This window comes from Meriones unguiculatus (genome assembly GCF_030254825.1).
Source record: "Meriones unguiculatus strain TT.TT164.6M chromosome X unlocalized genomic scaffold, Bangor_MerUng_6.1 ChrX_unordered_Scaffold_30, whole genome shotgun sequence".
In the NCBI taxonomy this organism is placed as follows: Eukaryota; Metazoa; Chordata; class Mammalia; order Rodentia; family Muridae; genus Meriones; species Meriones unguiculatus.
The window spans coordinates 14762894-14784761 of NW_026843706.1; the positions used below are offsets into that span (position 1 = coordinate 14762894).

At 40.0% G+C, this 21868-nt stretch overlaps 1 protein-coding gene across 6 annotated transcripts in view; it reads right to left on the minus strand.

Annotated features, from left to right (window-relative positions):
• The window catches only part of Mtm1 (myotubularin 1), a 106782-nt gene extending 85544 nt beyond the window's left edge, over positions 1-21238 (minus strand). For 5 of the 6 annotated variants that reach the window (XM_060376658.1, XM_060376656.1, XM_060376654.1 and 2 more), the window contains exon 1: positions 21166-21238. The gene's annotated coding sequence lies outside the window, so the exon portion shown is untranslated. Of the gene's footprint in view, positions 1-21087 lie in introns of all 6 variants that reach the window. The other variant, XM_060376655.1, reaches the window with a different exon arrangement.
• Positions 21239-21868: the final 630 nt, after the last annotated feature.

Here is a 21868-nt window from a genome sequence, read left to right on the forward strand (position 1 = left end):
TTGTTAAGTCAATAAAGATATTTAAAATACAAGGCAATATAGTCCACTCACTGTCACACTGCCTGCCTTTACAGTGTTCATTCACAAACTATGAAGGAAAAAAAAAAAAAAAAACAAAGTCAAAGGTTGTAGTACATCCTTGTAATCTCAGCACTTGGTGGAGGCAGGAGGATTCAAGGCCAGTCTGAGCTACATCAGACTGAAAACACACACACACACACACACACACACACACACACACACACACAGTCTCATCAAACCAATGGTAGTGTGTAACCCAGAATTCTCAAGGATCTGGGTTCAATCCCCAGAGGCACACCAAAAAAATAAACCTCAAAGAATTGATTTCAAATTGTGAAACTCATCATAATTTCTAAACATTTCCATTATTTCAAAGAGAAGCCTCATGCCCATCAGCCATTGCTCTGCAGTCCCAATGCTGAAGCCCTTCCGCAGCCAGATAGATTGCTTTCTATCTCTATGGATCTGCCTACTCCGGGTCCTTCATATACATAGTAGCATGTAACATGGTCTTTATATCTAAAGACGTCTCTTTGGGAGTTATACCAGACACTGTTACTGTTAAAAGTTGGATCAAATACAATCCTCAGAAATTCAAGGGCCTCCTTGATGATAACAGTCAGTTCCACAGTAAGCCTGGCTTTAAAATATCATCAGTGAGCCTTTGTGTCAAATGTGGTGGCTGATCCCCAGTCTGCAGAAACATTGGGAGCTAGATTATGGAGCTGGTGCCATTCCAGTGCAACTCTGCAAGTGAGGAACTCTCTGACCTTGGCCAGATTATCCAGTTTCTCTGAGCTCGTACTGCTACTTTATCACTGTTGGACAAAATGAGTTAATTCAAGAGAAGAACTACTTTATATATCTGTTAATAATTATCAGCATTTTAACCATGAAAGGCTAATTATTCACTGTGGTCCACACAATTAATTCTACAAATCAGCTCTTGCCTTAGAAATACCAGGGAGAAAGCAAGATATTACATGGACAATGCTTGGCTACTGAATACTGAATGGTAATAACTAAAACTGTACTTACCCACAATGACTGCAACAGAAAGCAATGTGGCATTGTGAAAGATGCCCTAAACAGACCAAATACCCAGGGGACATTTATAGAAACAGCTACTCACTTGGTTTACAAAGCATTTTTCCCAAAGCCTCAAGCAATAAAATTGTCATCCTTTTTATTTAAGAAAAAAAATCTTGTGGTAGGTGGGTAGCAGGAGAGATGGTATAGTGGTTAGGAGCACTAGCTGCTCTTGCAAAGGAGTCGGGTTCTGGTCCCAGCACCCACATGAGATAGCTTACAACCATGTGGTACTGATATTACAATATATGCTACGACACCCCTATTTTTAACATGGGTTTAGGGGATTGAATTCACACTTGTACAACAGGCATTGAAGTATCTCTATATCATTGTTTTAGATCAGCATACAAAGCAATGAGTTTCATCATGGCATCTTCACGTGTGTCATTATACACTTCATTCTCATCTGTTCCCTGACCCCACCCTCCTCCCTCCCTCTGCTGGTTTCCTCCCTTCCTCTAGTCAGTCCCCCTTTCTGAAATACCAACATACTGCCTTAACTCTAGTCTAAAAGGGAATGAAAGGGTTTATTAGTGAACTTTTCTTTTGAACTCCTAGGAAGCATCAAGCCAAATGAGGACCATTCACCATTCTTTATCTGCTAATAAATGCACAGTTTACAAGAAATCCAACTATTCACACTTCTAAGGTGAAAAGTATTTTGACCATGGGGCCACTTAGAAGACAAGAAAATAAAAACAGATTTTATAATGTCTTCAACAAAACTACTAGTTGGACACAAAAGAAGTGTTCAACATTCCAGGCATTTTGAGCCCGTTGCAACTATCAATTTATAATCTACATTCACATACTTGAGAGAAGGGCTACCTCAACCCATATGAAAATAATCTATGGTAAGAAATAGTATGAGTTTGTTTCACTTTTATCCATTTTCCTTTGACCAGGGATAGCAAACTGTTCCTGTAAAAGGACAGATAGTATGTGAGCCAAAAATCTCTGTTGCAACTACTCAACTTGGCAATGTAGCAACAAAACAGTGATGCAAGAACAACACATTTTGATACAACTTCATTTACAGAAACAGGCTGCTCCCTCCTGCTTTAAACTATTAAATTCTTCCCAAATGAACTTTCCTCAGCCAAAGCAAATAACAACCATGTCCTTTTAAACTACAAAATAAATTATTAACTCTACCTTTCAGTTTGTCAAAGATGCCACTATGTGTGGCTTTGACATGGTGTGACACCACGGTTGAAAAGGAGGATTCAGATATAGGATTGGTGAAGATCCTTTCCCAATCTGTAGGCTGTCGTTTTGTTCTGAGGACAGTGTCCTTTACTTTACAGAAGCTTTTCAGTTTTATGAGGTCCCATTTATTGATTGTTGCTCTTAGAGCCTGTGCTGTTGGTGTATATGACAGAGGGCTAATATCCAGTATATATAAAGAACTAAAGAAATTAAACAGCAAAAAAATCAAGTAATCCAATTAAAAAATGGGGTACAGGGCTAAAGAGAGAATTCTCTGAAGAGGAATTTCAAATAGCAGAGAAACACTTAAAGAAACGCTCAACCTCATTAGCCATCAGGGAAATGCAAATCAAAACGACCCTAAGATTTCACATTACAGCCATCAGAATGGCTAAGACAAAAAACTCAAGAGACAACACATGCTGGAGAGGTTGTGGATAAAGGGGAACCCTCCTCCACTGCTGGTGGGAATGTTAACTTGTACAACCACTCTGGAAATCAATCTGGCGCTTTCTCAGACAACTAGGAATAGTGCTTCCTCAAGATCCAGCTATACCACTCCTAGGCATATATCCAAAAGATTCTCAAGTACACAATAAGGACATTTGCTCAACCATGTTTGTAGCAGCCCAGATACCCCTCAGTGGAGGAATGGATGCACAAATTGTGGTATATCTACACAATGGAATATTACTCAGCAATAAAAAACAAGGAAATCGTGAGATTTGCAGGTAAATGGTGGGATCTGGAAAAGACCATCCTGAGTGAGATATCCCAGAAGCAGAAAGATGCAAACAGTATATACTCACTCATATAGACATATAATATAGGATAAACCTACTAAAATCTGTACACCTAAAGAAACTAATTAAGAGGGAGGACTGTTGCTAAAATGCTCAATTCCTATCCAGTAGGGCAAAGAGGCTGGACATCAGAAGAAGGAGAAAAGAGGGAACAAGTCAGGAGCCTGACACAGAGGACCTCTGAAAAGCTCTGCCCTGGAGACTATCAATGTAGATGCTGAGACTTATGGGCAACCTTTGGGCAGAGTGCAGGGTATCTTAGGAAAAAAGTGGGAAACAATAAGATCTGGAGAGGACAGGAACTCCACAAGGAGAGCAACAGAACCAAAAAATCTGAGCACAGGGGTCTTTCCTGAGACTCATACTCCAGCCAAGGACTATGCATGGAGATAACCTAAGACCCCTGCACAGATGTAGCCCATGGCAGTCCACTATCCAAGTGGGTTCCATTGTAATAGGAACAGGGACTGTCTCAGACATGAACTGATTGGCCTGCTCTTTAATTACCTCCCCGGAGGGGGAAGCAGCATTACCAGGCCACAGAAGACACTGCAGCCACTCCTGATGAGACCTAATTGACTAGGATCAGAAGGAAGGAAAAGAAGTCCTCCCCTATCAGTGGACTTGGGGAGGGGCATGCATGCAGAGGGTGGAGGAAGGGAGGTATTGGGATGGGAGGAGGGAGGGAACCGCAGGAGGGATACAAAGTGAATAAAGTATAATTAATAAAGAAAAAACTAAAAAAAAGGAGGATTCTATACTCAAGAATGAGTTTGCAATCCCATTTCTGTCACTTAGTAATAGTAGTCTTGCAATATTGCATGGAGTGAAGTCCACTGTAAAACAGGCATGAAACCACTTGTCATAACTGAAGGTGAAGAGGATATAAAAATGATACCATCACAAATGATGAAATATACCAGTTCCCTCTTCCAAGTAGAGGCTTTCCATAAACTCTTAATTCATTCTTCAAACTAGGTATGGAGGGGAAAATTCTTTCCCTGGAAAGACTAAAAAGAAAAAAAAAAAATGTCTACCCAGTCTTTTCAGAGCATCAACAACAAACCAAAGTACAATTCAATAAAAATCCAACTTGTGGATTAGGCTTGCTTACAGCTGCATGGATGAAGTCACCCCTTCAATTCACCTTCTATTCTCTATGCTCTAGCAACCCCCTCCAATCTGGCCAGGGATCCATTTGTGTACAGCTAGCTGAGAGGTACAGAAGAAAATGGTTGTGATCAGGTGAGGGTCCAATGACTGTCTCCACACCTTTCACTAAAGGAATGTCAATAACCACTGAGCCCAATGTTGAGTAGTCACAGCTGCTCTTGTGAAGATGATGGATCTCATGATAATCTAATCTCAGCAAGTGGCTAACTGTCCAAATACACATATTTGTGAGATAACTAATATGTCTGAGATAATTTATTTGGTTTACTGAAAATCTCAGAACTAAAAGTTATCTGGTTTGATGAGGGCTTTAGAAAGTATAAAATGCTAAGTAATTTTTCACTTTGAAAGTCATTCTTATCATTTATAAGAATTCAGCTCTAGGATGCATCTACTTTTATAGCTTTAAATGTTGCAAAGTTCTTTGGCTGAAATCAATTCAGACAGCTGAAAGGCAGTCTGAATCATTTTTTTTTTCCAGAAGCTAGTGATGGACTTTGGGTAGATTTCTCATGACAAATAACATATCTTCAGGATAGTGGCTTTAGTGGCATAAGTTGTAAGCCATAGAACAGGGTAACTTTAGATATCATACACTGAAACTGATATGGCAAATAAAGTACAAAAAAAGTCAACAACTATAAGGTTTTTTTTTTTTAATGAACAATGGCAGCATAGTGATAGAGCAAACATTTAAAGCAGACCATTAGAATCACCAATGGATCTTGTAACAGTCAAATACTTGAGAGTAAACAAAGTTTTAAAATAGGAGCAAGATCAAGTTCTCATCTACCTGCCAATTCCAATACTCACAAACTTGGCTAATCTGCTCCACAACAAAACAAAGTCGAATTATTTTCTGCAGTGAGAACTATTCTTAAAAATTACATATTAAATTTATAAGTAAAAGGATACATTTTTTTGAGCTAAAAGTTCAAATGGCAGTTGCTAAGTAGTAAAAACAAGAGCTATAACTATTACAGTAATGGAGAGTGACATTTATGTTACATTTAATTACATTCAGTGAACCTTCTCAGCTGCAGGCTAAGGGACCCCAAGAGAAAAGCCCAGGGATTGGGTAGTAATGGCATAGTCTTCCAACCACAATTAGTGGTGCAGGGAGGGAGGACAGCAAGGTCCTTAAGACCACGTGTGCAATTTATAGAAACAAATGAGAGGAAAGGACCTCAAGTGGAACCTGAAATTGAAACCAGTTGCACGGCTGCTTTTACTTAAAGGTAGAATCAAGAGCTTTGCTCAGGCTCTTGTCATACACCTGCACACTTTGCTTTGTTATATATCACATGTGTTCCTGGTATTTCATATTGCACACTTGTACTGGACCCTGCAATGATCTCTTGGGTCTCCTCCTTCTGTCACATTTCTAGATCTTCCTTCCTAAAGGCAAGGGCTGTTTTTTTTTTCCTTTACAAGCACACTTTGAGCATACCACACACATTAAAGAACATTGCCTTTTAATTTCTCCATGACTTTGGACATCAGCATTAGGATGAATATGTATGTTTTTAGTTGCCTTGCATAGCTTTATCATCTCATAAATATGCATATACTGGCAAAGACTGTGCTGATTTTAATATGTTTTTGCGCTTTTGTAGAAATATAGTAAGTCCATAATCTACTGCTCTTTGTTTTTCTCACACAGGTTGCTGTGAGCTTCAGAAACACAGATACATGTCTCTCTGTGCTTTGCTCATTTATTTAATATTAAAATATGTCCACTGTTTTTAATACTTTTGAGAAAATTTATTCACAGAAGTTATTCAGGAAAACTGAGTATAAGACTTATTTTTTTCCAAAGCACTTTCTTTTATTTTTTTAATTCATTTTTTTCCTTATTACAATTTATTCACTTATTGCAATTTATTACAATTTATCCCAGCTGTAACCCTCTCCCTCATGCCCTCCAAATCCCACCTTCTCTCTCTCATCTCCTCCCATGCCCCCCCACTCCACTGATCTGGGAGGTCTTCCCCCCTTTCCATATGACCCTAGCCTATCAGATCTCATCAGGACTGGCTACATTGTCTTCTTCTGTGGCAAGGTAAGGCAGCTCCCTGCTCTGCAGGAGGTGCTGAAAGAACCAGCCACTGAGTTCAAGGCAAAGACAGCCCCTTACTAGGAAGCCCATTTGAAGACTGAGCTGCCACGGGCTACATCTAGGCAGGGGTTCTAGATTATCTTCATGCATGGTCCTTGGTTGATTCATCAGTCTCAGAAAAGACCCCTGTGCCCATAAGTTTTGGTTCTGTTGCTCTCTTTGTGGAGCTCCTGTCCCCTCCAGGTCTTTCATCTCCCCCTTTGTTCATAAGATTCCCTGCACTCTGCCCAAAGTTTGATGAGTCTCAGCATCTGCTTTGATACCCTGCAGGGTAAAGTCTTTTACAGACCCTCTGTGGTAGGCTCCTGCCCTGTTCCCTGTTTTCTCCCTCTTCTGATATCTGTCCCTTTTGCCTTTTTGAATGAGGATTGACCCAGGATCCGCCTTCTTGCTTATCTTCTTTAACTGTATATATTTTTAGCATGTTTATCCTATATTATATGTTTAATCCACTTATAAGTGAGTATATACTATGTGTGCCTTTCTGCTTCTGGGATACCTCACTCAGGATGATCTTTTCTAGTTTCCACCATTTGCCTGCAAATTTCATGATTTCTTTGTTTTTAATTGCTGAGTAGTATTCCGTTGTGTAAATGTACAATATTTCTGTATCCATTTCTCAGTTGAGGGACATCTGGGTTGTTTCCAGCTTCTGGCTATTACAAATAAAGCTGCTACGAACATGGCTGAGCAACAATCCTTGCTGTATATACTTGAACATATTTTGGATATATGCTTAGGAGTGGTATAGGTGGACCTTGAGGTAGCACTATACCTGACAAAGCACCAGACTGATTTCCAAAGTGGTTGTACAAGTTTACATTCACACCAGCAATGAGTAGGGTTCCCCTCTCTCAACAAACTCTCCAGCATGTGTTATCACTTGAGTTTTTGATCTTAGCCATTCTGATGGGTGTAAGGTGAAATCTCAGGGTTGTTTTGATTTGCATTTCCTTTATGACTAAGGACATTAAGCATTTCCTTAAGTGTTTCTCTGCCATTAGATATTCCTCTATTGAGAATTCTCTGTTTAGCTCTGTACCCCATTTTTAATTGGATTACTTGATTTGTTGCTTTCTAATTTCTTGAGTTCTGTATATATTCTGCATATTAACCCTCTGTCAGATGTAGGGTTGGTGAAGATCCTTTCCCAGTCTGTAGGCTGTCATTTTGTTGTGATGACAGTGTCCTTTGATTTACAGAATCTTTTCAGTTTCATGAGGTCCCATTTATTGATTGTTGATCTTAGAGACTGTGCTGTTGGTGTTCTGTTCAGGAAGTTGTTTCCTGTGCCAATGAGTTCAAGGTTCTTCCCCACTTTTTCTTCTAACAGATTTAGTGTGTCTGGTTTTATGTTGAGGTCTTTGATCCACTTGGACTTTAGTTTTGTGCAGGGCAATAAATATGGATCTATTTGTATTTTTCTACAAGTAGATATCCAGTTAGACCAACACCATTTGTTGAAGATGCTATGTTTTTTCCATTGTATGGTTTTGGCTTCTCTGTCAAAAATCAAGTATCCTTAGGTGTGTGGGTTTATTTCTGGGTCTTTGATTTGATTCCATTGATCCACCATTCTGCTTCTATGCCAGTACCATGCAGTTTTTATTACTATTGCTCTATAGTACAGCTTGATATCAGGGATGGAGATACCTCCAGATGAGCTATTGATGTACAGGAGCAATAAGACAACTAAAGGAGATCAAGGGTATGCAAATCAGAAAAGAAGAAATCAAAGTATCACTATTCACAGATGAGATGATAGTATCCATGTGTGACCCCAAAAATTCAACCAGTTCAGCAGTGTGGCTGGATACAAAATTAACTAAAAAAAAAAAAAAAAAAAAATAGTAGCCCTCTGTACCTGAAACACAAAAGGGCTGAGAAAGAAATTAGGGAAACTACTCCTTTCACAATAGCCACAAATAACCTTGGTGTGACTCTAACCAAGCAAGTGAAAGACCTATTTGAAAAAAAAAAAAAAACTTCAAGTCTCTGAAGAAAGAAATTGAAGACGATTTCAGAAGATGGAAAGATCTCTCATGCTCATGGATCAGTAGTATTAACATAGTGAAAACGGCCACCCTGCCAAAAGCAATCTACAGATTCAATGCAATTCCCATCAAAATACCAACATAATTCTTTACAGAACTTGAAAGAACAATTCTCAATTTCATATGGGAAAAAAAAACATAATTGCTTTCATTATTTCTGATGCTGAATAATAAGAGGCATTCTCTCCACAGACATGTGATTGGCTTCTACGTTTCACTACTATGAATAATGCTCTTCTAAGCATTCTTAAATTCTTAAATTCTCCTCCACCTGGCACACGTGTAAGAATTGCAATGGCATTTTGGAGCCAGGTTTTCCTATACTTCTTCTGATCTAGCAACAAATTTGTTTAAAAAGCAATTATATTGAGAAAGAACATGAAAATGTAGACAAACCTACAACTTTAAATTAACCATACTCTCTGGCTTGTCAACACTAGTCCAAGCATTCAGACAATTTATTCCTTTTCTAGGGCTGCTATAACAAAGTACCACAAAATGAATGACTAACAGCTAGGGATTCTCTCCCAGTTCTGAGGTTGTCAGCTAAGACATGAGTCCTTGAAGCATCTAGTTAGCAACAGGTGGTGACTACAGTCCTTGGCATTCATTGACTTGCGGAATCATCATTTCAATTATGACCTTCTACCTGAGTATCTCTGCTTGGTTACAGTGTTCTCGTGTAATGTCACCCTTCTTGCTAGATGAAGAGGCTTCCCTTCTAATCTATCTTCATCTTTATATATATCTCTAATGGAACTATTTACATGTAGGGTCACATTCTGAAGTGCTAATGGTTAAGATTTCTTTGGAGAGAGCATACCACACAGGCAGGACATCACCTGTAGAATTTAACTATTTACAAAATGATCATGTCAGCATATGGTTACAGTCAGAATCCCTTAGATCTCCCAACTGCTAGCATTCCACGAACAGTTATAAAATTAACTAGCACTAAAATATTGATATGGACACTTAAGATAATGAAGTGAAATCAGAGTCATTACTTTTGAGACATTCTTTATTTAGCATATGTAATTACATAATATTGTTTCCAAAGGGTTTAAAAGAAGCCAACAGATATATACCAGGTACCACAGTGGGAGACTCAGAAATAACTTTAGAGGCTAGAGAGATGGCTATCTGGTGTGTGTGTGTATGCACGTGTGTGTATTTGATTCTGGGCTCTCACATGATGGCTCACAAACATCTGTAACTGAAGTTTCAGGGTATCTGATGCCCTCTTCTGGCCTCTGTGGGCACTAGGCACATTAGTGGCACTCAGTCATGCATGCAGGCAAAACATTCACACAGGTAAGATATCCTTCCAATAACAACAACAAAAATATTGAGATAGGTCTTCAAGAAGTTAATTGGCAGACAGTGGGCAAATATGTGTTGGATGGCAGCAAAGTAGGTATATGAGAAAATGTGAACATATGGGAATAAAGATAATAACAAAGGTCATGCATTATAAAGCAAAAGCTACTCATCTGCTTATGGACAATCATCAAAGTTTTCATTTACTGACTGCCACCCTATCAGCCATTTTAAGTCATTTAATTTCCACCAATAACCTCATTTGTCAAGTAATACTGGTTACTTTATGACACTGACAAAAGTGAACAACAAGAACAACTTCTCCACAAAAGACTGGAGGAGTCATACTGAGACATCCTAGCCCTCTTAATCAACAGATGATCAAATTAAAATAAGGATATAATGTTTTCTGCTTGAGCAGGCAATAACAAAGTATTAGAAGGGGACTCCACCCATACAAAAAATTGCAAAAATGTTACAGCCAGAAAGAAGCCTAATCTTCACTTTATAGGGGAGTAAAGAAATGGAGATTCCCTCCACCAAATCTATGTCTCTGAGGCACTCAAAATATACCCCTCATTTGTCTGCTACGGTATTACTTTGTATTGTAATAGTCTTTATTAAACAAGAATATTGTTTTACTAGTGGACATAAGTAAACAGAACGAATACCCTATAAGGTGCATCTATGAAGTGGTGAGGCTCTGTTAAAAAGGCTCAGAGCATATGCAGATAAGTGAATTATTTTTCAATGATGTACAGTCATTCCAGCACTGTTGTTTCTGTCTCAAGTATTTTTTGTTGTTGTTAATTGTCTTTTGAGCCAGGTGAAGTGGTGCACGCCTGTAATCCCAGCACTCACGGAGGTAGAGGCATGCAGATCTTTGTGAGTTTGAGGCTAGCCTGATCTACATAGTGACTTCCAGGACAGCCAAAGCTACACAGAGAAGCCCTGTCCTGAAAAAAAAAAAGTCTTTTCAAGTTGCTTTTAGAGGAGGATAGCTGATTTCCAGGTCAGCCTTGTCTACCTAGCAATTCCCAGGCCAGATAAGGTTATATGGTGAGATCCTGGCTCAAAACAAAATTGTCTTCAGAGGTTAAAGCTACACAAGATGCTATTTTAAACAAACAAACAAACAAACAAACAAAAACAATGCTCCCACAAAACCAGTGCCCACTCTGTCTAATACATGTACCTCATGGTAGTTATTCCCTAGAGCCAAATGCTAAATTCCCACTTGAACACAGACATCACTGGCAATATTTTTTTAATGTACCCTAGTTTATGAAGTTAGTTCCAATGAATAGTTCCAGAACAGGCACAAAAGTGCCAACAGGTGCTTCGCAACACTCCTGTACAAGAGTCACAGGAAATGCAGTTTGGCATTTCTTAACTGTTGAAAATGCTGGGCCTGATTCATCTTAAGTAGCTGGTCTTGGAGGCTAGCAAAAAGCAGAAGCGGGAGTAGTCACTTGCCCAACAGGCAGCTTGCCACACTAAAAGACTGTCCAAACGCAATCCCCAGAGACTGACTTAATTAAGATCTATAAACTTACAAAGAGAATGGCTTACAGTGACCCAGAGAGTATGGACAGCAGTCACTTCCTATTTGAGCAGTTACCTATTATTCCAGGCATGAATGCAAGTCACCATCCATCCTTGCCACAGAACAAAGTAAAGGGCTGAACATTTCCAGACCTTAACCTCACTGGAAGAGAAGATCTCCTGGATGTTAAAAAAAAAATCAAGGAAAAAGCAAGAAATTAATAAAGGGAAGAAGATGAAGAGGAACTAAAATCACTATTAGCAAAATGGAAATGACAGGATGAAAACATTCCAATTCAAAAATAAAGATACCTATTGGATCTGAGAACTTGCATGCTCTTTGAACAAGAACTAAGGGCTGCTTCTCAGATAAAAAGAACTCTCAGGTTCCAGATGTAAATTTATTAAGACTATTAATAATAAAATTTACTAAGAATAAAAGTTGGGAAGTGATAGCTGAGGAATGGACATGAGTGTTGTAATAGAGTCAATTAGGCAATCCTTATTATTTTCTTAGACCATATCTGAAACATGGCATCTACAAACATAATCAACAATAAATCATGATTTTGAAAAGTGTCCAGCAAAGTGGGAATGCTACCTCTGGAACCTTACAGCTGATACAAAAGTGGTGAAAAATGGAAAGCTTCAAAGCAATGAGAATAACTACACACAGTTAGAATTGCTAGAAATTCTAACAAAGTTCAATAGGCAAGAAAAATGGCAAGTATAACATGGAAGGAGGAAATAAAACTATTTGTAATACTACCCTCAGCAGAGATGGACAGATCTCTGTGAGTTCAAATCCACTTTATCTACAAAGTGAGTCCCACGCCAACCAGTGATACCTGTCTCAAAAGTAAAATAAAATAAAATAAAACCACAAAAAATCAAAACCTGTTTGTGTAGAAAAACCAACAATGTCTATCCAAAGCACTGTGTTGCCACAAAGCAAATGAAAACATGAGCCCACACAAAGTTACAATGATTTGGTTGTATTTCAGACCCAAACTGAATAACTCAAATGATTATTTATCAGTGAACTATGAAATACTTCTCAGTAATAAAAAGTAGGAGTTGCTGATTGACATATACAACATAGATGAGTATAAAGAGCACAACAAAGCAGCCAATCACCAAGGCCAGACCTGTGTCAAAGAGCTATTGTCATTCACCCTGCATTCTATGGTTGTGAAGTTAGAAATCAGTACTGAAAATTGCTGGCAACTGTATTTTCACATTTTAAAAATGTACTTTCAGAAACCTCACAGATGAGCACAGAAATTATAATATGCTAGAACATAATAATAATGAAATTACTATGTTTTGAAACACCCAAACAATGGGCTAAATACAAAGAGAGGACAAAATAGAGAAAAAGAGTTATTTCTGGACTAGATCTTAAGTGGAAAAAGCAAAAGTCTACATAATGTGTAAGAAACTGGGAGGCAGATAAGATCTATATCTGTTCATGGTTGCTCAAGCTTGCAACAGAACTCAGAAGGCTGACTGTGGTAGAGGAAGCAGAGACATATCTGTCCAGAAATAAGAATGGAAGCATGAGATTTTGGAATGTAACTTGCTATGATTTGATCTTAAAATAATTTGCAATTTCAGCCATTCAAAACTTAATAAAAATACTTGAAAAAACAGAAATTTCATATCATCAGGTTGGTCCTATCACAACTGAAAAACTAACCAATAAAAAGGCAAAGCTGACTGTGGTGGCATACACCTGTCATCCCAGCACTTCGAATGTAGAGGCAGGATGATAAAAAGAAGACCAGACTCTGCTACATAATGACCTTGAGGCCTACTTGGCCTAATTGAGATGATGACATAAAACGGAAGGGGAAGATAGGTAAATAGTCAGATAGAGAGAACTGAAAACCTTCTAGGCCCTGAGAGTTCTATTAACATTCAAGGAAGTGATGAGTGCCAACCTTACAGAGACTTCCAGCATGAGAGAAAGGGAACATCCCAACTCACTTTATAAGGCTAGCATTGTCAATCACGGCACTAAACTAGACAAAAACTAAAGCCACAGTTCAGTGACAAATGTAGTCACTAAAATACTACCAATCAAATGTAGCAGTAAGCAAGTGTGTATGCACATTGGGTCTGTCCCAACTGCACGAATCAGCTAACGCTGCAGTTTAACTAGAAAATCTCTTAAAATAGCCTACCACATCAACAAATTCAAAGAGGACTGTGTGAGTGTATCATTACCAAGACACAAAGGGGACTGGCTAAAATTCAACTTTTGTTTATAACCCCCAGAATGGGTGTTAGCAGCACATCTGCAGGAAACCGAAGATAAACTCAATCCTTGATGATGAAATGTTGTAAACAATACAACTTCTCAAACCTGAACCCTGGGCTCTGGCCTAGACCTGCTGAATCAGAAGCTCCAGGATCAGAGCAAGAGAACATGCACTGCTGCAAAAAAACCCTCAGGTCGTTTTCGTGCTACTGGCTAATAAGGTACAACCTGCATAGCAGCAACCTGGAAATGAGAAGACTACATTGTATTCTTTGTCTCATCCAACACCTGCTGAGGCAGAATCTGGGCTGGCCCTGGAAGTCCTGGTGACTCCTGACAATAGAGTTGGAGAAATGATAGATCCTAAAGTAAGTGCTCTCAGTGGAGCTGCATAATCAACCACAGAGGACTTTTAAAAAATGCTCATGCAGGTCTCAGCCCAGATTAATAAAACCTGGAGGTCTGTGGGTGGGGCTCAGACAGCAGGTATTTAAACTGTCCCAGGTGGTTCTAATGAGTAGCCAGCCTAGTAAACCACCAGGCTGTAGTATTCCTAAGGTGAGGGCATTTCTATTTATGGAGGTGGTAGCCTCTGGGAAAGGCCAGAGAAAAGATCCTTTCACACACACACCTCAAAAAAGTATGTGTTCCACAAGTTTGTTTTATCTGCCTGCTCCCACCCCATCTCTTCCTTCCTTCCTTGATGTATTTATTGGAAACAGGACCTCACTATAAAGCCCAAGCTAGCCTGAACTCCTGCTTTAACCCAAGGGCTGAGATTGCTGGTGTGTGCCACCACACCTATGTCCAACATTGGCTTCATAACAGTGATACAAAGTGATAGTCAGGTGAATTCCACAGTTGTAAACCCTGAAATCACAAGACCCTGGTTAAGAACCCGATGCTGCTGCCTAAAAGCTGGCTGTTGACCTAACCTTTCAGAAAGAAACTTGGCACTTATATTAATAATTTCACCCTCAAAGTTGACATTATGTAAAAGCAATGGGCTAAAGGCTTGGCAAAGATTAAGCCTAACTAATGTAAGTTAGTACAGAGGCAGCTGGTTGGGCACTGAAAGCCAACCTGATGAAATCAACAGCAAATCAAAGCCAAAAGGTACCTCTCAATGCCCTACTGTTCCACACCGTAACAACTAGCACAAACAACTCTTCAACATACACCATGTGGCTAGTTGAAATGAAGATGTCCTACAAGCAAAATACACAAGTGATTTCCAAGTCTAGCATAAAAAAGGGCGATGCTTCATTATTATTGTAATTATATGTAAAAATGAGTATTTACATATAATCGGTTACAAAATCATATGCTAAAATTTCTTTTGCCTGTTTACTTTTTCATTCTAGCACCATATTGGTTAGTATTGTTTCAAAGGCTTGGGGAGCCAGTGTGTGACCAGGTATTCTACCAGCCATCTCAGTCTTTCATTTATACCTGAAAATACAGATTCTGCATCAGTTAAAAGCTCTTAGGAGCAGCTGCTGAGGGCTAAGGTCATTCAGACAATCTTTGTCAACAAAGAGAAATTGTTTGATGACACAGAACTGATGGGAATCTCTGGAGAAATGATTGGAGTTGATAACAGGAAGAAAGGAACAGGCAGGGTTAGACTCAGCCTCCACTTCACATTTGATATTAACTGAAAGACTGAAAAACAAGAAGCCATCATCTTCTCATTAAAAAGCCAGCAGACTATCTTATTACAAGAGGCCCAGAGGCAGAGGACATTTCCAACAAGCCTCTTTGACAGAGGGTGGGACACATGCTTTCTCACATCTCCAAACACTGTCCTGAACAAGGAGCATCTCAGAACCAGGAAACCTAAATTACATGATTGCTGCTAGTCACACAGCCACCTGTGAAGGGCCTACTCTCCTGAGGTCTCCCTGGAGTCAAAAGCAAACATCTGCAGGTTGTTACCCTTGAACAGCACTAAGTAGGAGGTACACTATGAGTTACAGGGGTCACTGCCATATATCATCAATCTTTAGCTGAGTAAAACAGCTGGGCTCACTTCTTGGCAACACTGAAATGAAGTTCCTTTTCTTCTAAATCCCCACCTAAGCAATCTCAGGGCCATAAAAAAATTTAAAGGTCAACAAAGGGAATTTAAAGCACAGCCACCCAATGCTAGGAATGTCGTTATAACTCACCTATGTTCCAGTCACACCCACAAACAGGAAGGGATGACTGATGTAGCAGTGTATTCATGAAGAGGCTCAGGAAACAAAGTGCTTCCGTCTCACCAAAAGTTTAAGGATGTGACATCAAAATCTAACCATTATCACATGTTAAAGAAAGGGTACCACTGTATGTTGTCAAGTTTTGTACAGTGGGATGAGAGCTGAATGTCTTACAAACAAATTAATTTTACTGTTATTTTTAATTATTACTTTTAAACTTTCTTTATCCCTTTCCTATCTCAAACATATTTTCAAACAAAGCAAAAATGAACCTATACTCATGACAAAGTCCAAAAATCAAGAAGCTGGGAAGAAAGGATGGCAAAGCAATGCATGAAATCTCTCCCCACATTACATTAAGACTTTTCTATTGATCCACTATCAGAATCTGGGCAGCAGGGCTAGGCATAGACTCTACTTCTTAACAGGTAAAGCACATTATATGTACCAAACAGCAGAATGATTCAAACCAATATTCTCAAACAATTCTAAGTTGCCACTCCTCTGATTCAAGCCAAAAATGTTTACAAAATGCCTACTATGCACTCTGGGCCAGGTTAAGTTTCATACACATTGCATAAACCATCTTATACCTCCTTCTTAGATGAAAAAAAAAATTACAACATGCAGGAGTTACCTGCCAAGTCCAGCCAAGAAACCAAAACAAAAGATGTAGCAAAGCAAAACAAGATGTAGCAAAGTTCCTTGTAGAGTCATCTTGAGACAGTGAAAAGCAAATCCAAGTCTTGTGTAAAGGGAACTCAGACCCTGTTAATTACAAATAGGGCCTGTCATTTTCAGATAAAGAGGGTGACAGTCATCTGTAGAACAATCCCATCTCTTCACCAGATCATGACAGCTTTTTATCCTCACATGGAACTATGAGCATCCATTCTAGTCCTACTGAGCAACCAAGGCCTGGTCTAAATATGGGAAAAGAAAAGCCTTGTTGCCAACAACACTTGGATTGGAGATGAATTAAAGTCCATGACACAGGAGTTACCTAGATACTGATATTTAATTATTGGCTACACAGTGCTAGTGTTTTAGGAATGAATGGAGTGGAAATTCAAAAGGGATACTGATGTTCTTGGTCCATCAGAGTATCAGAATAAAATGCTACATGCTTCCGTTATGACAAAAGTGGAAGTTGAGGCAGTGGCCACACCAGCAGGTCCAGGGCAGGGGACAGCCAAGAACAGGAATGCAAAGTGCCCTCCTACAGCAGTTCTCCAAATAGCAATGGCTTATGTAACACTTTATTACAATAATAATGCTGCATAATTTATAATGGGTTCTAATGCACATCTGAGTCGCCTTGGTCTTTGAAAGTTTGGCAAGACAGGTTTTTTTACCTCCATCTTCCAAAGAGAAGAACCACCATCAACAAGGTTAATAGAACTTGTCCAGAGTTACACAGTTAAATGAAACTGAGACTTCAACCTGTGTCTAGAATCCAAAAGCAAGGAGTTTCCCACTACCTTATAGGAACAACAGACCATACATTAGTCCTCTGCCAGAAACACCAAAAAAGCACTTGTGTATAGTTTCAATTCTCTACAGAGATGCTTCCACATTCTTATAAGGAATGAGACTGCTGTGGTGTTAGGTGTAGAAAAAAAGTACTGCACGCATTCCCAATGAAAGATCATCTTTTAATGACAAAGCGTTGGAGTTGGAAGGCTCCTCCTAACTTTTGTGGTGATAAGCCAGATATGACTCCAAGCCATCCTTCACACCTCATGGCAAAGGGAATTCAGTACTTCAAGACCTGCAGACTGCCACTGCCATTAACAATTAAAGGCCCGAATCAACAATGAGAAGCAGAGAGATCTATTAAGGTCTAGAAAATTGACCTTACTGGGTTTCCAATGGTTTATTAAAACATTGCTATTCTCATTCTTCACAGAAAGTGTTCAAAGCTAGGTGTGGTGGCACACATATGCAATCCCAAGATGCTGAAGCACAAAGACTGTCCTGAGTTTGAAGCCAGACTGGAATACATAGTGAGGTCCTCTATCAAAACAACAAAACATAGCCTAACAGAAAGGGGTTCCTGTACAGTACCAAGTCAACAACAGCTAACTTTACTTGGATGAAATGTGTACAACACTTTTTGAAGCACTAATTGTAGAGGAATAACTCAGCCCTCCCACTAACCATTTGTTATTTTTTTTAATTTATTAGATACAAAAACTGAGACATAGAGGCAAACAGCTTGCCCATATTCACTATGGCTTCTAGACTGCCCAATCCTGAGTTCATACCTTCTAAGCAAATGATTGTCCTTGCCCCTCTGAGATCTGCCAAAAAGAAATAAATTTACTAGAAACCAGTAAATAAGGAAATTAGAACTTCCAAATGGTCATAAACATAATGAGAGAATAAAGAAAAATGAATGACACCCATTTAAGCTACGGTTGAAAATGTCACCTTGGGGGCCTTCAAAAGGCTCTGCCTTTCTCTTTATTTTTGAGCCCTCAATAAAAGCTAGAACCATGTGTTTTCAATGGTTCTAGCAAATACATTTTATTAAAACTCTTGTCATTTTGAAGCAATATTACAGTATAAAGATTCTGAAAATACTGAACACACAGAATATTAAAAGGAGTGGTACTGAATAGACCATTTTACAGTGGCTTCTCATTAATGCCATTTATTAGTGAGTGCTCTTATTCCTCAGATATTGAGTGCTTCTTTACTCTGGAACTATTTCAAAGTGAACTAGTATCTCCATAAGCCAGGCAACACAGAGATACTCATTCCAGATAACAGGTTCACAGTACAAGCCTGCACACATTAATAGAAACCCTCGTGTAAGGCAGGCTGAAAGTCCAGCATCCGGTGGCTAGTAATCATCATGCCATCCTGGCTTCACTAGAGACTTCTGTGTTTACAGTGATCTATCTAACTAGAGAAACAGATATTCATGGGAAAACCATCACCCAAGTTTTGGAAATCACTATTTGCACTGAAGGGAGAAATGCAAGAAAAAATGAAGTGGTGATAAATTTATCTAAGAGGCAGATCTTGTAGGAGATGACTCCATATCTTGGATTCAGATATATTTCATTTTCAATGTGTTTGTTTTAATTGGAGTAACAGCTTATCAAAAACTAGAAATTCAAAGTGATGACAATGGCTCTTTGAATTGTGCCAGCTTGTCTTACTGGTAGTGCACACTTTCAAAGTTTATTTCTTTACAACTCACCTCCGCTAATAAACACACCATTGCTTTTTTTCTTTATATCAGACACCTACTATACCAACCCCACAGTAGTACCTTTTTTTCTTCTTAGTGCTTTTATTAAACCTTGCTTAATGGATATTGATTACATAAAATATACTTTTTTTGTAACTTGTTGAGATTAATTTTGATTCTTAACTCATAATCAATATTTGTTTCTTATATTAAATGTACATTTTTGTAAAGTTGACATGAATATTTGTACAAATAAGTTTCTTTCATTATCCAAATTGACAAAACAATATGTATAACATTCAATTTCTGTTTTGTACCAACATTTTTGAGCTGTTGCTTAAGTATTTTTTCTTTTTTTCTTTATTACAGTTTATTCACTTTGTATCGCAGCTGCAGCCCCCTCCCTATCCTCTCCCAATCCCACCTTTCCTCTCTCTTCTCCTCCCCAAGTCCACTGAGAGGGGAGGACCTCCTCCTTTTCCTTCTGACCCTACCCTATCAGTTCTCATCAGGACTGGCTGCATTGTCTTCCTCTGTGGCCTGGTAAGGCTGCCCCCTCCCCTCGGGGGAAGGTGATCAAAGAGCCACCCACTATTTCATGTCAGAGACAGTCCCTGTTCTCTTTACTAGGGTACCTACTTGGATACTGAACTGCCATGGGCTACATCTGTGCAGGGCTTCTAGGTTATTTCCATGAATGGTCCTTGGTACTCCATAGTACCTTAACGGTGTGTTTGTTTCACTGTTGTATTCCTGGTGCTTAAGCCAGACACTGCAGGTACACTGTAGGCAATGTTTAGTGAATGAACAGAACATCTGACAACTTGAGAGATATAAGAACTTTAAGGAGACTAATCACATGAGAGTAATTAAAATCCCACAAAATTAGTTATTTTTGAACACTTCAGGAGCCTGTTCCACTGCTATAGACATGGCCACACGTTTGAATCTTCTCCAGTGTATGGGATCTCCTAAAAGCTAGATCAAATTTGAGAAATACACAGATCCTTCCCAGTATATGTGATAAATTAACAGTTGGCTAGTAAACTGGTTTGGGGGGATGAGGGGGAATCCAAAATGGCATAGACTGTAGTAAAACTTCAGGCCCTGGCTCACTACTTACTCTAAGGTATATACTTCACAACGAGCAGAACTGAGCTGTAGTAAGATGAACCCAGACTAGACAGACATCACCCCCCCTCTCCCCCCAGAGACTTGGCTTGTCATATCAGTTTGTCATTAGGTTGCCTGAAACACATGTCACATTAACCTCTTCTGGGCCTCAGTTCTTGCATTCAGGATGAACTACCTGAACTACTAAGTGAGAGTCAGGTCAGTTCTCAAATGCTCTGATGCCACTCTGGGAAAGATCTGGTTTAGAAACTAGCTACAACCCGCTTGTCTCATACCTCAAACGCGTCAACCCCGTAATATATTTTTCACAGGATATTCACTTTATTTTTGCTTAGGCAAATACTAAAATTAGTTTTCACTTCCTGAGCACAAAAGACACATAAGGGAGGCAACCCAGCCAAAAGCGCTTGCTAGTAACTGTTCACACTTCTGACTGGTTTTCAATCATCAGGAACTAGCCATTCCTTCTCAGATCTTCTCTCAACTGTTGCAAAAGCAGATACCATCCTAGACACCCATGTATAACACAAAAACACTGGCCAAGAGCGACGAAAAAGGGTTCTTGGCAAGTGCCAGGGTGCCGCCACTTGGCCGGGCAACCAGGGATGAGGCCAGTGTCCGCCCCACAAGTAGGGCCAGGGCAAGGAGCGGTCGCCTTATGGCGGCTGTCCCGCGCGCGTTGACACCGTTGACACCAAGACAGGGAAGCAAAGTACCAGCAGTGGTTTCGACAACCCTCAGCCCTCCCCATTCCTGCCCCAACCTCCGCCAGCCGCCACATGGAGACCTAGAACAAGGAGAACCAGGGAAGCCAGAGGCAGGCACCTGCCCACCACTCCCAGGCCTCAGCCCTGCCTCGCAGAGACAGCCAAGGAGCTCCAGCGGACCCTACCCCCACCCCAGTGGGGACAGTCAGGCCCTTTGTGACCGGCTGGCCCAAGGAGTACCTACTTCTTCCTTCAGACCCTCCTGTCCTGGGTTCCTGCAACGCCTGGGTCCTTGCCAGGCCAGACAGGAACGTGCACCCACCTCTTGCTCCAGGAGCCACCGCTGTTGCCAGGCTGCTAGGCTCCAGAGCCCCACTCCGCCCCTCCACGCTCGCCACGCCCCCTCCACGCTCACCACGCCCCTGAGCACCTCGCCCCACCGGGCCCCCAACCGCTGTTGCATTCCCTCCTCCCAGCTCTGATTGGCAAGAGCTGGACACGTGACATGAGGGTGGGTGACTTAAGTAGCTTCTTTTAGTTCTTCACTGGTGAGGCTGCTGGGAAACTGTGTTTGACCGGTCCGGAACATAGAGGCATCTGGGAGTTGTAGTTGGCAGTATTGTATTGGGAATGGGCAGGACCAAAATGCCAGGGTCCATTCCTGTAGGAAAGTTGGAATCAGTGCTAGGCTGAAGTCTCACGGAGAAGATTAGTCCTAGTACTTTCGTACTAACTCAGTATATCCGTCTAAAAAAGGGAGAAATCTATAGGGAAAACTGTTCTAAATGAAATTGTAGCAGATGTCACGAAGTTGAACTATTATTACTGAATGCATGAAGTTGAAAAATATCACTGAATCTGGTACGATATCTGCAACTCATAAGACACAATATAGGTGTGTGTGTGTGTGTGTGTGTGTGTGTGTGTGTGATGCTGTGTCAGCACGTTCCGAAGAGCACTACTGAAGCAGTAAAATGAAACAGATCAAAATTTCTTCTGCTTTCTGAGCTTTGGATCAGATAACC